The sequence below is a fragment of the Sphaerodactylus townsendi genome, linkage group LG08, assembly GCF_021028975.2.
Source record: "Sphaerodactylus townsendi isolate TG3544 linkage group LG08, MPM_Stown_v2.3, whole genome shotgun sequence".
In the NCBI taxonomy this organism is placed as follows: Eukaryota; Metazoa; Chordata; class Lepidosauria; order Squamata; family Sphaerodactylidae; genus Sphaerodactylus; species Sphaerodactylus townsendi.
In genome coordinates, this window is record NC_059432.1 from 19,382,010 (window position 1) to 19,397,010 (window position 15,001).

General features: G+C 45.4%; 1 protein-coding gene across 1 annotated transcript in view; it reads left to right on the plus strand.

The window, feature by feature from the left end:
- Positions 1 to 6,719: 6,719 nt before the first annotated feature.
- The window catches only part of PHYHIPL (phytanoyl-CoA 2-hydroxylase interacting protein like), a 148,415-nt gene continuing 140,133 nt past the window's right edge, over positions 6,720 to 15,001 (plus strand). The window contains exon 1 of the mRNA XM_048505817.1: positions 6,720 to 6,800. The gene's annotated coding sequence lies outside the window, so the exon portion shown is untranslated. The remainder of the gene's footprint in view (positions 6,801 to 15,001) is intronic.

Sequence of the window (15,001 nt, forward strand, 5' to 3'; positions counted from 1 at the left end):
ATGGGCAGAAATGCTGGTTAATCTGGTGTCAAGACTGACCTATCTTGGTCTGATAATCTTGCTTCCCTGCCTCAAACAGGGACTCTGGAACAAGATTCTCTGTGATTGCCGCAACCAAGTGTAAAACTGAGTAGGGTTCCGAAATCTCATCAGCTACACATACCATATCGCAAAAGAAAGCTTTATTAAAGAAAGGAATTTAAGAAAAGGTTGCTTCAGTGGCAGTTTAGTGACATTATTTCAGTGGCAGTTCAAATACTCACCCGCCTCCCTAAGAAAATTATACTCTGTTTCACGTAGGACCCTTCGCATGTGCAGAATACTGCGCTTTCAATTTGCAAGTGGATGTTGCTATTCCGCACAGTAAAATCCAGCTGCAAAGTGCATTGAAAGTGGAATGAAAGTGCGTTATTCTGCATGAGCAGAAAGGGCCATAAAGATGTTAGTTCAGTCAGTTGAGGTGCAGTGGCTAAGAACGTTGTGTGCTTCCGCATTAGAATATAGTCCTAAATGAATATGAGAATTATCAATCATTTTTACGCACTGCCTTTGTCAAAACCATTATTTTGTGCATTATTGAACATGGTACTTTGATGCCAAAATATATTTTTACTTTTAATCTTTCAAATAGATGTGCGGAGCAGGACTAGGAAGGTACTAGGATTCAGGTGGAGCATTCTACAACAAAGAAGGTCTGGCATGCTTTGTTCAGTGGTGGAGGAATGTACAATCTGCTAACATCTTTATGTAAAACAGAGTATATTATAGCATAGATGTTGGCTTCTCATAACTAAAACCAAAGGTATTCCAGAGCATACAACAAAAGCCCATAGGCAATATGGATGACATAAGGGGAAGAAAACACTAAGTGCAAAAAGGAAGATATTCCATCCCATCATAGATTATACTTTATAGAAATATCAGGCCATAACCTCCTGGCCTTCCCCAACCAATCAGAGGGCTGTCTCCAAGGAACATTCTGGGCATGAGCAGATTGCCCTCTCCCCTACTAGAATCAGCATGGATGTGTAAGCTAATTATCAGGCTTGGGAGATGGCCTTGGCTAGTACCTATCTAGATTGGCTATCAGAAGGGTGTCTAAAACCTGCTCCAGAACAGAGAAAAAAAAAGTTGGTTATTGGAACTTCCCTCTGAAGATGGCTTCTCTCTTGACATTTGGATCCAACCCCCCTATCACCACCATATAGCACAGTGGTTCTCAACCTGGGGGTCGGTACCCCTTTGGGGGTCGAATGACCCTTTCACAGGGGTCGCGCTTAGGACTTTCTGCATCAGTGTTCTCCATCTGTAAAATGGATAAATGTTAGGGTTGGGGGTCACCACAACATGAGGAACTGAATTAAAGGGTTGCGGCATTAGGAATTAGGAAGGTTGAGAACCACTGATATAGCAGAACAGAATGGGCACCCGTAAACAGAGGTGGGATCCAGCAGGTTCTCACCAGTTCCCAAGAGTGGGTTACTAATTATTCGTGTGTGCCAAGAGGGGGTTACTAATTGGGTCTGCTTTTCCATTAGAAATTCCATTAGGTCCAAAAATCATAAAATTCTGTTGTTTCCTATATGGCTGGTTAGCGAAGGTAGAAAACGGGATAATTCTCTCTGTTGGGCTGTTTTTAAAACATGTTTTAGAAATATGGTAAAGTTCCTTGTTTAAGGAAAGTATCCTTCTTTTGATTTCTAGAAACAAAATTAAGTATTTGAAAGTATTAAGTATTTGACAGGCAGTCAATTAGAGGAGAAGTAGTTGTTTCTGTTGGCAGTAGACGATAGGACTTGCTATAATGAGTTTAAATTATGGACAGAAAGATACCAGCTGGAAATTAGGAACTTTTTTTTACACTAAGAGTTTTTTACAGTAACAGAGAAATTATTAATGCCTCGCCCCCGGAATGCCTGGCCACGCCCCTGTTGTGCCCCACCCATCCCCACTGGTGCTACGCCACTGTTTGAATCCCACCACCATGTGAACCTGTTACTAAAAATTTTGGATCCCACCACTGCCCGTAAATATTGCTTCTGTGCCATGGTAGGACAAGGTCTCCCGATACCCTTTGTCTTCAGCAACTGCCTGATTGTCCTAGTCATTCATTGTTTCAACATTGTGCATGCAGGGGACTTATCACTAAACGGCAGGAGAAGAGTCCCCAAAATTTATATTTTTGGGGGAAAAATCCTGTCCAACCGTGCTCAAAAACCCTTGTCCGTCTTTCATTCCTTGATAAATCGCTACCAAGGAGATGCTCACCAGAGGAATCCTTGCACAAATCAATGCAATATTTTTGAATCCAAGTGTGAAGGGCATTCGCTCGCCGGCAACGTGTATTTGCATGCACAGCGCTCAGAACTTAATTTAAACCCGAAATCCGACATCTGTTTCCCTTGCCAGAGTTCAGCCCTGGAGGAATATGGAAAACTGTAAGCATGCCTTTTGATGAAGTGCAAAATGCCTTTCACTTATCGCTGGAGTGACCACAGCAGTTTCCTACGTTTCCGAAAGAAAAGAGACCCAGCAGTTCTTATTTTGAACATTGTCGGAATTTGAATCTTCTGTTGCGAGAGACCTCATGTAGCACTTCCCGGAAGGGCGGCAAAAGATTATTGCGCTCAGGATGGGGAATATCCTGGCCAGACAGAACAGCTGGCAGGGTGGAGGTTTCACCCATGCCTCAGGCAGGCTGGTAGGAGACATTCAGGCAAGGTCGGTAAAATTAATCAAGCCCACCTGGCTGCTTGATAGTAATTAGATTTTACACACCAGAGGACTTGCATTTGCTGACAAAATTATATTGATAGACTGAGTGGGACGCCAACTTTGAGAGCACTTACAGCAATAAGAAGGCATGCAAAGGTCCCATCTTTGAATCAGTCGCCTACCCAAGGTTTAGACTCCTCATGTTAATGTAGCCTGACTGAGGAGAGCCGTGTCCTCGCCTTCTCCCAAGTGAGGCATTGCTAGCTCCTAAAATGGCTGCCAAGGTGTGATTTAGTCAAAATGGAGTCAGGGCAGGCAAGGCATGTTTAGGAAGCACGTCCTTGGCAACTCTATATCGTTTTAGTGGACTTCTGAGGTAATCCGGACATTGAAACAAAATGTGTCAGTTGCACAGACAACTGAAGCGTCCTTCCACTACTGGACAGGAAAAGTATAAGGATTTCTCACACAAGCCAGTGTTTATGCTCACACAGTTCAATGTGTGCAGTGGCACAGAGTCCGCTCAGTATGTGTGCCAAACAATGACAACACAGGCCTTTTAATCAGCATGACATTCATGGAGGAAAAAATAACTGGGAGAAGCCAAACGGGTCTCAGCCTAGGGAGATGCCCGACATGAGATCTAGGCACAGTGTACCGAAGAGATTAACTTAAAGCAGTGATGAACATGTGATTGTGTGTGTATGGCAGGGAGCCCTTCCCAGTACTCTCTAAGGCTGCTGCCTCCAGCTCCCCACTGGTCCCAGAGGCCTCAGAAGTGAGGGAGGAGGACTCACTGGCTGCCTCTCCCTCATGGCTTGGCAAGTTCCCCAGCTCTGCATGGACTACCGGCCAACAGCTTCCTCCTCGCCCCTCTTCCTCTCTGCCTCTTATAAATTAGCGTGGCTAAGAGCACGTGGATTCTAATCTGGAGAACCGGGTTTGATTCCCCACTCCTCCATCTGAGTGGCAGAGGCTTATCTGGTGAACCAGATGTGTTTCCGCACTCCTACATTCCTGCTGGGTGACCTTGGGCTAGTCACAGTTTATCAGAACTCTCTCAGCCCCACCTATCCCACAAGGTGTCTGTTGTGGGAAGAGGAAGGGAAAGGAGCTTGTAAGCCACCTTGAGTCTCCTTACAGGAGAAAAAGGTGGGGTATAAATCCAAACTCCTCCTCCTTCTCCTCTCCCAGGGTCTTATCCCTTCAACCAGAGCCTCTGGGTCAGGGCTGGGCCCTTCCTTCCTTGGCCCTGTTGTCCACAGTCTTGGCTGTGCACTCCTCTAGACCACTCTTGAGCCTGCCCTGCTGGTTCTGGCAGACTCTGAGGCCTGTAGCTGCATTCTCCCCAGCCCCCTCTTAATGAGTGCTTTTGGAGGTCGGGTGCTGGAGGGAAGCTGGCATTACCCAGTTTTTATGCTCCCCAGGGGTGAAGGCGTGGCTCTGCACATCCAACCTAGGGCTTTCCCCCACTAGTTCTGGGGCTTCGGAGGAGCACTGGAGTAGCTACGAGTGGCCCAGGGGCTGCCCAGCTGTTCCCAAGTGCCGTAGCTTAAGGTTAGGCTGACCAGAAGTCCCGCTTTTGGCGGGACAGTCCTGCCTCAAAACAATTTGTCTCGTGTCCCGCGGGTTTTTTCAAGTGTCCCGGTTTTTTGAAGGCTGCCGCACTGCCTTCTGGGGCGCAAGGCAGTGCGGCAGCCTCCCGCGCGCGGCCGCAGGAGCGCACGGCCTTCTGGGGCACTCCCGTTTTCCACCCTGTCACAGCCCCAGAAACGGGTGCACCCCAGAAGGCAGTGCGCTCTTGCGGCTGCGCACGCATGCGCGCGCGGCCACCCGCCTGCCCATCCCAGTTCACAAAGGTGACCATCTTGTCACCTTACTTAAGGTAGACTGATTTGCTGTGGCTTGGGCGGCCATTCCAGGGCTCTGGGGGAGAAGGTGGCACGGGGATATCCCGTGCATAGGGGCTCACCGCCATCTTGCATCAATTAGCTTCAGGCTTGGCTCTTAGTGTTAGTGTAGCTGCATTCAGTCACTTTATCCTTCACATCATCATGGTGTTCCTGTTTGTCCCCCTTTCGACTGTGCATGTGCAATTCATTCTTGTGGGAAAATAGGGACATTTTCTTGAACCTGTATCCTGGGCGTCACTGACATGGATTTTGTAGGGCAGTGTCTTTCAGTACAGTACAATACTGTACTGCGAGACTGCCTCTCCCCATATCGCCCCATTAGGCCCCTCCGTTCATCGGAGGAGGACCTCTTGGTAATCCCTGGCCTGAAGGCTATCAGGCTGGTGGAACAGGCTTTCAAGGGAGATCAGGGCCCTGTGGGACCTGCAGAGTTTCCGCCTGGCCTATAAGACAGACCTGTTCCGCCAGGCATTTGGCCAGCCTGGTTAAATACATCGCTGCCATTTCATCTGGCCTCCCGTGGGCATAAAGGTGGGGAGGGGGGAGGGATGGAACGCCATCTGACAACATATGGTTCCTGTTTTTATTATGGCTAATTAGTTGTTTTATGTTATGTTTTAAGCTGTTTTTATATTGTTGTTACTGTTTATTACTGTTGTCCACTGCCCTGAGCCCCTAGGGGGAGGGCGGTTTAGAAATCCAATAAATAATAACAATACAGTACAGCACAGTACAGTAGAGGGAAGAGTCTTTGGTACAGACACTAAACAATGTAAAATACTGCATAGTCAGTTAACTAGAGATGCCAGCTACTAGGTGGGACCTGGAGATCCCATGGAATTACAGGTCTGCTCCAGATTAAAGGTGGCCCTTTCCCCACTTACCGTTTGCTGCGCGCTACTCTCCCCAAATAGCGCGTGGTCCAGCGGCGCTCCCCATGATTCCGGGCGGTGACAACGCAGCCACCCCAACTCTGCACTCTCACATCCCCTCAGCGCGCGTCATTTCTGATGCTGAAGAAACAGCACCTTCTGACTGCCCCGCGTAGAGTGCAGAGCGCAGGGCAGTGGGGAACACGACCCCACAGGGGAAATCGCTCGCGCTGAGAGTAGCGTGCTGCAAACCGTAAGTGGGGAAAGGCCCGGTGTCAGGTACCCTGGAGAAAATGGATGCTTTTGAGGGAATACTTTATGACATCATACCCACTGAGGTCCCTCTCCTCCTCAGGCTCCACCCCTAAATCTGCCTGGATACGGCAACCCAATATCCCAATCCCCTGCTAGTGGGGGATCTGGCAACCTCCAGTTAACACAAACATGCACATCAGAAAGCACACTCACACATGATGATAAATATAATACAGATAACATTAATCATGACGATTCACAATCAACCCACCGATGCGCCTTGTGGCTGGAAGAAAGCTACCAACTTGATGGGCAATATCAGGATTAGGCAAAGGGAGTCCCCTGTTCAAGCATTGGGTCGTGTCATGGGCTGACGCGCATCACGACATTAATTAGGCAGACTTGGTTTAGTGGGTGATTCGCCTCTGCCTTCCCCAGTTACCTCCACTTTATCCCCAGCAAGCTGGGTACTCATGTTACCAACCTCAGAAGGATGGAAGGCTGAGTCAACCTTGAACCAGCTACTGGAAACTGACTTCTGTCAGGACCGAACTCAAGTCGCGAACAGAGCTTTGACCGCAGCACTGCAGATTACCACTCTGTGCCATGGGGCCCATAAGGATTATAGTCAGATACAAGGTATATAGGGGGTGGCTCTCCATATGTGCCACAGATGCAACCTGGAACCCTCTAGTAAGTGAACCCTTATGCTGCCCGTTCCTCATAAGGATGGGCATGCTGCTGTTCCTACAGAAGAGCTGGACTCAGATGACCTTTTGTTGTGGAATGATGATTCCTTCAGTTGTCCTCTGAGTGTCTCTCTCAGACAAGGGTCTGTCTTTGCCTGGCTTGTCATTGGTGGCTTCTCTTCATGAGAGCCAACCAGGGTGCTTTTCTCATTTGGCCCCTGTTTTTCCCCCCTCTCTTTCTCTCTAGGAGAGCCATTGAGGCACAGAGGATTTAGCAGTTCACAAGAGGCTGAAGTGTGGGAGATCTATCCACCTTCAGGAGCAGGAGGACCAGTTGCCCAGACAGCTACCAATCTGTAAGTTGTTGCACCCGGGAGGGAAAACGGGTGTGAGGATTTAAGGGGAAAGAGAAGGATTGAAAGGCTGTTAAGAAAAGACTTGTGGGGAAACTAAGGGAAGCCAGAACGGACAGAGCAGGTTGGGGCCAGCGGAATGCAGGAAGTAAGCAAAGCCTTTTGTATTTTGATTTTGGAAGCATATAATGCCGGGTTTGTTATGGGGTTTTAATCCCCACATAAGATTGTAGTTGTCTTGAGAGAGGATGTTCGGAGCTCTGGAGAAGTAAATATTCTTAGTTGAGAGTTGCAGGGGGAAAAAAACAGCGCACGAATTGACCTGAAACTCTGAGGAGGGTTATATTTCATGCAGGGGTCCTTTGGTGGTATGCCTCCAGTGGTTGCTTGCTTTCCCACTTCCTGGCCGTTTTACACTTTTCCAAGGCAGCGGGCGGAAAGACAAGTCAGTCAAGTAAACAGCGCTGAAGTTAATTGAAAGTAACAGTTGCGTTCACTTTGACCTTGGCCCCAGGTCAAAACCACACTCAATAATGGAAACCTTTCAGCTGGAATCACGTACCTTTGAAGCGGTAGTGCACAGCCAAAATGTGTTTTTTCCCTCATCAAAAATCAACAGGAGGGATATTTTTGCTGAATCTCAGTTCATCAGCTTCCACAGCTGCTCCCAGAGAGAGAGAGGGAGAGAACGAAAGAAAGAGCGCTGTTTCTATGGAATGAGGTTTTTTTGCTTGGTTTTCTCCCTTTTGCTTCAAAAACTGCACTGTATTATGAAGAAAGACGGGTTCAGTGCCCTCAAATTTGCTGTAATCGAAGACTGATTTTCCCTTGAGGTGGAAAGCGACTATCTCCCTTGGTTATACCATTTTCGACAGTGAAAAAGAGCTCACTTAATAGAATCTTCCTCTGTGAAAAATAAATTATTTTTTAAAAAACCTGGATACCAGAGAGAAAGGCATGAGCCCAGCCTTGTTCCTGACCTGCTACTTTTCCATATGCATGGAGTTTTTTTTTCTTGGTACATAGGACCAGTCAGTCATTTGAATCCCTACCTCCATACTGACGTACTGTAGCCCCGAGATGGATTCACCATCTCAATGGGAACTCAATATAACGGGGAACTCAATATAATGGGAACTGAAAGATAAATATGTGTTTCTCTGGCTGCAGCTACAGTAGAAATGGCAGTCTGTGCTCAGGAATGTGTTTTCATGCAGGGTCATGGAAGGAAGATGATGACGATACAAGCCCCATGTGGGTTGCCAATCTCCAGGTACGGCCTGAAAGTCTCCTGAATTTGGGTATAAATTCCCATGCAGAAAATTTCAGTTTCAGAGATGTGTTCTCTTGCATCACATTGCTGCTGAGCTTCCAAATCTCCAGAAATTTCCCACCCTGGAGTTGCACGAGAAAGGAGGTGGAGGCTCAGACTGGTGACATGTTGTCTTTCTTGGAATCATTTATTAGTGAATCTGAGGTCAGGTTTGAAGCAAGAATATTGCTGCACATAGCTCATGTTCAGCCATGATTAGGGTTGCCAGCTCTAGGTTGGAAAACACATGGAGATGTTTAGGGTGGAGCCTGGGGGGGCAGGGTTTGGTGAGGGGAGGGACTTTCATGGGGAATATTTCCATAGAGTCTACCTTCCAAAGTGGAGCCAGCATGATGTAGTGGTTAAGAGCAGGTGCACTCTGATCTGGGGAACCGGGTTTGATTTTCCGCTCTGCCACTTGAGCTGTGGAAGCTTATCTGGTTAACTAGATTAGCTTGTGCACTCCAACATATGCCAGCTGGGTGACCTTGGGCTAGTCATAGTTCTTCAGAATTCTCACAGCTTCACCTACCTCACAGAGGGTGTTTGTTGTGAGGGGGGAAGGGAAAGGCGTTTGTAAGCCCCTTTGAGTCTCCTTCCAGGAGAGAAAGGGGGATATAAATCCAACTCCTTCTCCTTCTCCTTCTCCTTCTCCTTCTCCTTCTCCTTCTCCTTCTCCTTCTCCTCCTCCTCCTCCTCCTCCTCCTCCTCCTCCTCCTCCTCCTCCTCCTCCTCCTCCTCCTGCTTCTTCTTCGTGGCTATTTTGACCAGATGAACAGATCTCTGTTGCAATCCCAGGAGATCTTCAGCCACCACCGGGAGATTGGGAACCATACTCCCTTAGTTCTACTGAATTGTTTTACTATAATGAAATATTTCCACAAGTTTTTTGTTCTTTTGCTACAGTAAAATCCTGGGTGGCCACTAGTATGTTACAACATTCACAAATATTTGCAATATTTACTTACATTATTACCTCAAGGACCTTTGTGTATTTGAAAACTTTCAGTCAGTGACATGAGTCAGCTTGCATATATTTAGATTACTTTGCACTTGGTTCCCCATCGGGTTTACCACATTATAATGTTACTCATTTGTGGATTGATAGCACAGTAGCTTGACTGAAGCCTGGACCGAATTTTGACAGCAGCATAATTGGCAATATATATGTCATTTGCTCAATAGAAAATAGTAAGTGTTGAGTCTGAAACCAGTTCATGTTCAAATAAATGGAGTCCAAATGGGTTTTAATTCAGGCACCCTGCTGGAATCAACTGGGTCTGCAGATCACAGCCATGGCTTTTTGGGGTTTCATATTTGACTCTTGTTAAAGCCCTACAAATGGAAACCAGCAGTCTGCCACAGATGAGCTACTTGCTAAATTAACCTTCTAAAATCTGGCCTGTCCACTGCAAAGAATGGGGTCACCAAGATGACTTCTTTGGTTGCTGAGAGCACAGATCTTTGCTGAACCAAAAGCTTTTCATTGTTGACCATGTGGGATGCTATAACCCAGGGATGGGCAGAAGCTGGATCATGGCCAATAATAATCCATCTCCAATAGTTTTTGACCCTGGAGCCATAGTGAGTCCTCATTGCCCAGTGGTCCTTGGCTCCCATTCAGCCCTCTGGACAAGCCTCATCATCTCCCCTCCTTGTGTTTTCCAACAAGGGCTGGTTTCCATTCTGTGGCAATGAGTCTTAACATCCTATGCTACAGCAGTTCATTCATAGGTAAGAATGGAAATACAAATGACTATCTGGTTGTTCTGGGCTTTCCGGGCTGTCTGGCCATGGTCTGGTAGATCTTGTTTCTACCAGACCACGGCCGCACAGCCCGGAAAGCCCAGAACAACCAGTCGAGTCCGGCCGTGAAAGCCTTCGACAATACAACAAATGACTATCATTTAAGACTTGCAAGAAAAGGAGTCATCACTTACTACTCCCCCTTGGTATTTCCAATCTGTACGATCATAGTGTGCACTGTTTATTTGTGGCCAGGTCTGTGTTGCATCTTTAGAGTCTGAAAATGGAATTCCTGGGGTGCCATGGCTTAGAACTTGCATTTTAACAGGCAGATCCCACTGTGATTGCCAGCTTCAGGTTGGGAAATGGCTGGAGATTTGTGGGTGGAACGAGGGAGGGCAGGGCTTGGGGAGAGGAGAGATCTCATTGGGTGTAAAGCCACAGAGTCCGTTCTTCAAAGCACCCTTCTTCTCCACCGAACTGATCTCTGTTTGTGGAGATCAGTTGTAATTCTGGGAGATTCCCAGGCCTCACCCAATGGTTGGCACTGTTAAATCCCCCAGTTTATGACCTTTGTGGTGCTGTGGGTAATTGTGGTTGGCTCTGAGGGAGATGTTTTGCAGCTCGATCCAGCAGATGGATTCCAAAACTCTGGCTAAACAGTAGATCCCTCCAACTGAAGAGTTCTTCTATCTTGAGGAAACTGGTTACCCCCTCGCCCAGGGTCCCAGTTTGGATCCTCCACTTTGGGGGCGCAAGGTTCAGGGCCTGCCGGGATCTAATTGCACAACCGAATTATTTAAAAAATGGGATACCAACAATATTAGTAAATGGCTTTTAGAGAAGGCTGCATCTCATGATCTCAAACTGATTTGAACTTCAAAGTTCTCAATGTGGTATATACAACTTAAGCAAAATAAATCTCTTTCTTGGTATTTAACAAACTTCACAAATTGTGCTTTAAGGAAAGCCTTTACAAGTATAAGATTTGTATTTCTACAGGGAAGATTTAATAAAGTATTTATGGAATTGAGGTTTTGCCCACAATGTTCTAACCAGTCAAAGATTTTACTCTTTACATGTTCTGTCCATTATTTGACAATATTTGTGTGAAATTGCTTCCATATGTGGCAAATCTCCAAGGTACTGATGAAAATTGTATTAAGTTCCACCTAGTAGATGCTTCAATTACTTTTTAAGTTGCTACTTTTGCCTTTTTATCTCTGGCTATAAGAAAGAAATTTGTCTCATAAACATTTTAAAGAGATTTTAGGATAACATATTTTGGATGGGATTTTACGGTCATGTTTGGGTACTGTTCATTGTTCGAGGTTTCATTTGTACATTGTTATTATTTGTTGGGTCATTGTGTTATTACTCCATCAGATTTCATGATACGTGGTATGTTGTTTGCTGTTGTATGGGGTATGTTGTTGTGGTCTTTGGCTACCACACTGAATCCATTCATACTCCTATTCAACTGCACAAATTCCTTGCTGTTCACAAGTTTGGAGATATCAACCACAGATGTAGTTTTCTTACAAAGGGTCATTTTATCCCTCCATTTTCCTATGAGAAGACCAACTTATTTATTTATTTACAAAAAACTATCTTATGCAGACTTACAAACACAAGTTTTTTTTTACAAAAGCAAAAACCTTAAAAATTTTGATTGACTGATTTTCCCCAGACCAGTCAGACTGGCCAAGACCCCAGGTTAAAATCTGCAGCTGTAACCCAGTGCCTCGTTCTTGAAGAGTGTCCCAGTGGTGTTGCTGGTTTTGTGCTAGTTTGAGAATTTGTTTTCCACAGATTCCATTAAAATTCATCTTCATTAATGCTTGGAACAATTGTTTTCTGACTGCAAATAGTTGCATTAATTATACTCATTGAATACATATCACTGGGGTAATGCGCAAGCCCCAAGTCATTAAACATTCAGTAAGGATGTATAAATCATGAAACGATTAGATTTATGTTACTGCAATGTAAATGTCCAATTGGTGAATTCAAAGAACAACACAGAAATATCTAGGGTCAGGAACTTCTCAGATGGCGGCAAACTACTGGTATTCTATGTGACTCTAAAATACACTACAGTTGTTCGCCCAGTAGCCCTCTATGGGGCAGAGTGCTGGCAAGCAACAAAACCCTCAACACAATGGAAATGAAAATGCTGAGATGGACACTTGGCCTGACACTTCTTGACCACGTAATAGAACCGAACAACTCAAAAATTCAAAATTGGCACACTGACCTGGATTTGTATGTAGACATCATTTACAATAATTCAAAGCAACATTTACTCAAAGTTATTTTTTCATTGTTATTGCACACATGTAAATCCACTTACACTAATGCTAACCTTATTCTAATATACTATAATGAGAAAATTAAAGTGCATAATATATATAAAGTGCCAGTGTCAATAAATCATATCAAAATACAATTTCATAATTTTGTTCAAGATATAATGACAAGGTCCATATGAGACTTCAAACTAATGAGTTCCAAAAATTTCTTGATATGTCCATATTCTGTATGGTTTCAAAATGGAACTACACAAATTTTCACCAACTGTATTGACAAACAATCATTCACAAGTCCATATGAGACCACACTGTTCAATTCCAACGGAAATTTTATATCTCCATTTTTTTGTAATTCCCAAATTGAACTTCACAACAGAGCTGATATCTCGAGTCCATTCATAGATGGTACATGGAAAAATGAGAATCCTGTATAGAATCGCACCACGCGTCTGAATGCGTTTTCGAAGGTGTCTTCCTCAGTATACCGATTCTCAATAGCTTGATTTCATCCTGGGTTTAACATTCTTCTATAGTGTCATTTTTCCCCTAGAGAGGTAAAAAAAATTGGGAAAAATATTGTATATAGAGACACTTGTGAAGATTAAAATAGCTTTAAATAAAGGTTTGCTGTTTACACAAATAATTGAGGAGAATAAAATAGATTAAAAATATGGTTTAATGTATAAAAGGATGATAAGAGCTGCACATGCAGTAATAGCATTGGGATGGAAAGATAAGAAGAAATGGACTATTTTGAAATGGCTTGAGTATATATGGGAACAAATACAACTGGACACTTTTGAAATAATGGCAAGAAATAATTTATGGCAAGAGAAACAGAGAGACATTTTGAAGATCTGACACAATTTATGGACTGGATGAAAGACATTGGAGTCAAAGAAGAAATATGGGAGAAGAGAGTGCAAAGAATGAACTTACTGCTGCTTACTTAAATAAATGGGAAAGAAAACTGAGGGGGGGAGGGGAAAAGGGGGGAAAGTATGGTTTGGAATATGTCAACAAGAATGAATATAATGTATAAATGTACTGAAACTTCAAACTATACAATAAAAAAATTTTAAAAAAGAGAAGAGAACCAACATCAGTAGCTCAAACAGCACTACATTTGGAGACAGCAGGACGACGACCACGTGGACAGCCAACCAAAAGATGGATGGACAACATCACCCAAGACATGTGTGCTGCCAACCTGAGCCCTGCAGATGCACAAAACAGAGACCTGTGGAAACGGCAGTCACAGTGCTAACCCCTCCACTGGGAAAATAGCCTGGAAAGAAGAAGGAACTTCTCAGATGGAAAAACATGAGGAAGCAGGTTAACTGAGGTCATTTCTGCACAGCCAATTACAGCGTTGTGCTGTCAGTGTTATTGGCAACACTCACCAATGGAGCGTTCACATGGGCAGGCGCTCCGTAGACAGGCAGCGCATTGGTTGAAGCCTGGCACTTCGCACTTCTGTGCTTTGCAAACAGCGTTCTTTTTTCCCAGGGTAGACGTCACGGGCATTTGTTGTGGGGGGCAGGCTCTGCGGCACCAATTCCTCGGGTGCGCTTTGAATGACGCCGACTGCGGAGCGTTGTTTTTGAAAAGACGCACTCGGTGAGCAACTTTCGAATAAGCCTTTGTGGGCCTGCTGGCATATTGCCGCATCGCTGCAGTGTCATTTCTGCAGCGATGGCCGTGCGAACTCCCTGCCTATAATACCGACCTTTTACGGGCTTTTTTGGCCCATGCGGAAATGGCCTAAGCTAGGTATGTATCTGTTTATCATACTTTTAGCTCACCTTTCTTCCATGGAGCTCAGAGATGCATACATAATTCTTCCTTTTTCCTCACAAGAACTTTGTGAAGTAGGCTAGGCTGAGAGAGGGAAGGAGAGAGAGAAAGAATCTGCCAGTGAACTTCGGACATCTATGCACTTGGGTTTGCCCCACAGTTAGTATACATTCCCTGTGGATCAGATTCTTAGTTGCACACACATTTTTTCCCCTTCCAAAACTCACTGAACTGCAGATCAGAAAAGCCCTGGTGTTTTTGAAACCTGGCGAAATGTGAATCCCACCCCTAGCCCGCACTCCTCGCAAAGAACGTGAAGGAAATTAGCATGCGTTTTGCTTTCCTTGGGTTTCCTCACTCTTCCTGGCTTTCCTTGCCCACACAGCAACGGTTCCTCCCCATGCAGAGAGAACAAGGAAGTGGGGAGTACGAGAAAGGGCAGATTGGCTTGGCTGTGTTTACTTGGCAGCAGAAGAAACCCACCGAAAAAGAAAACTGGGAAAAACCCACTGCAAAGCACACAGCCACAAGGTAAACACTGCATACATAAATGGCCTTTGTGACTGAGCAGGAACTTGGACTTTGAAGACCTGGTCCTGTACTCTGAACACTACACAGCAGGAGCAGCAGTGGCGCAGTGGCTAAGAGCAGGTGCACTCTGATCTGGAGGAACCGGGTTTGATTCCCAGCTCTGCCGCCTGAGCTGTGGAGGCTTATCTGGGGAATTCAGATTAGCCTGTGGACTCCCACACACACCAGCTGGGTGACCTAGGGCTAGTCACAGCTTTTTGGAGCTCTCTCAGCCCCACCCACCTCACAGGGTGTTTGTTGTGAGGGGGGAAGGGCAAGGAGATTGTAAGCCCCTTTGAGTCTCCCACAGGAGAGAAAGGGGGGATATAAATCCAAACTCTTCTTCTTCTTCTCCTTCTTTGTAAGGGCAGGGATATTTTTTGGATTTATATCCCCCCCCTTTCTCTCCTGCAGGAGACTCAAAGGGGCTGACAATCTCCTTGCCCTTCCCCCGTCACAACAAACAC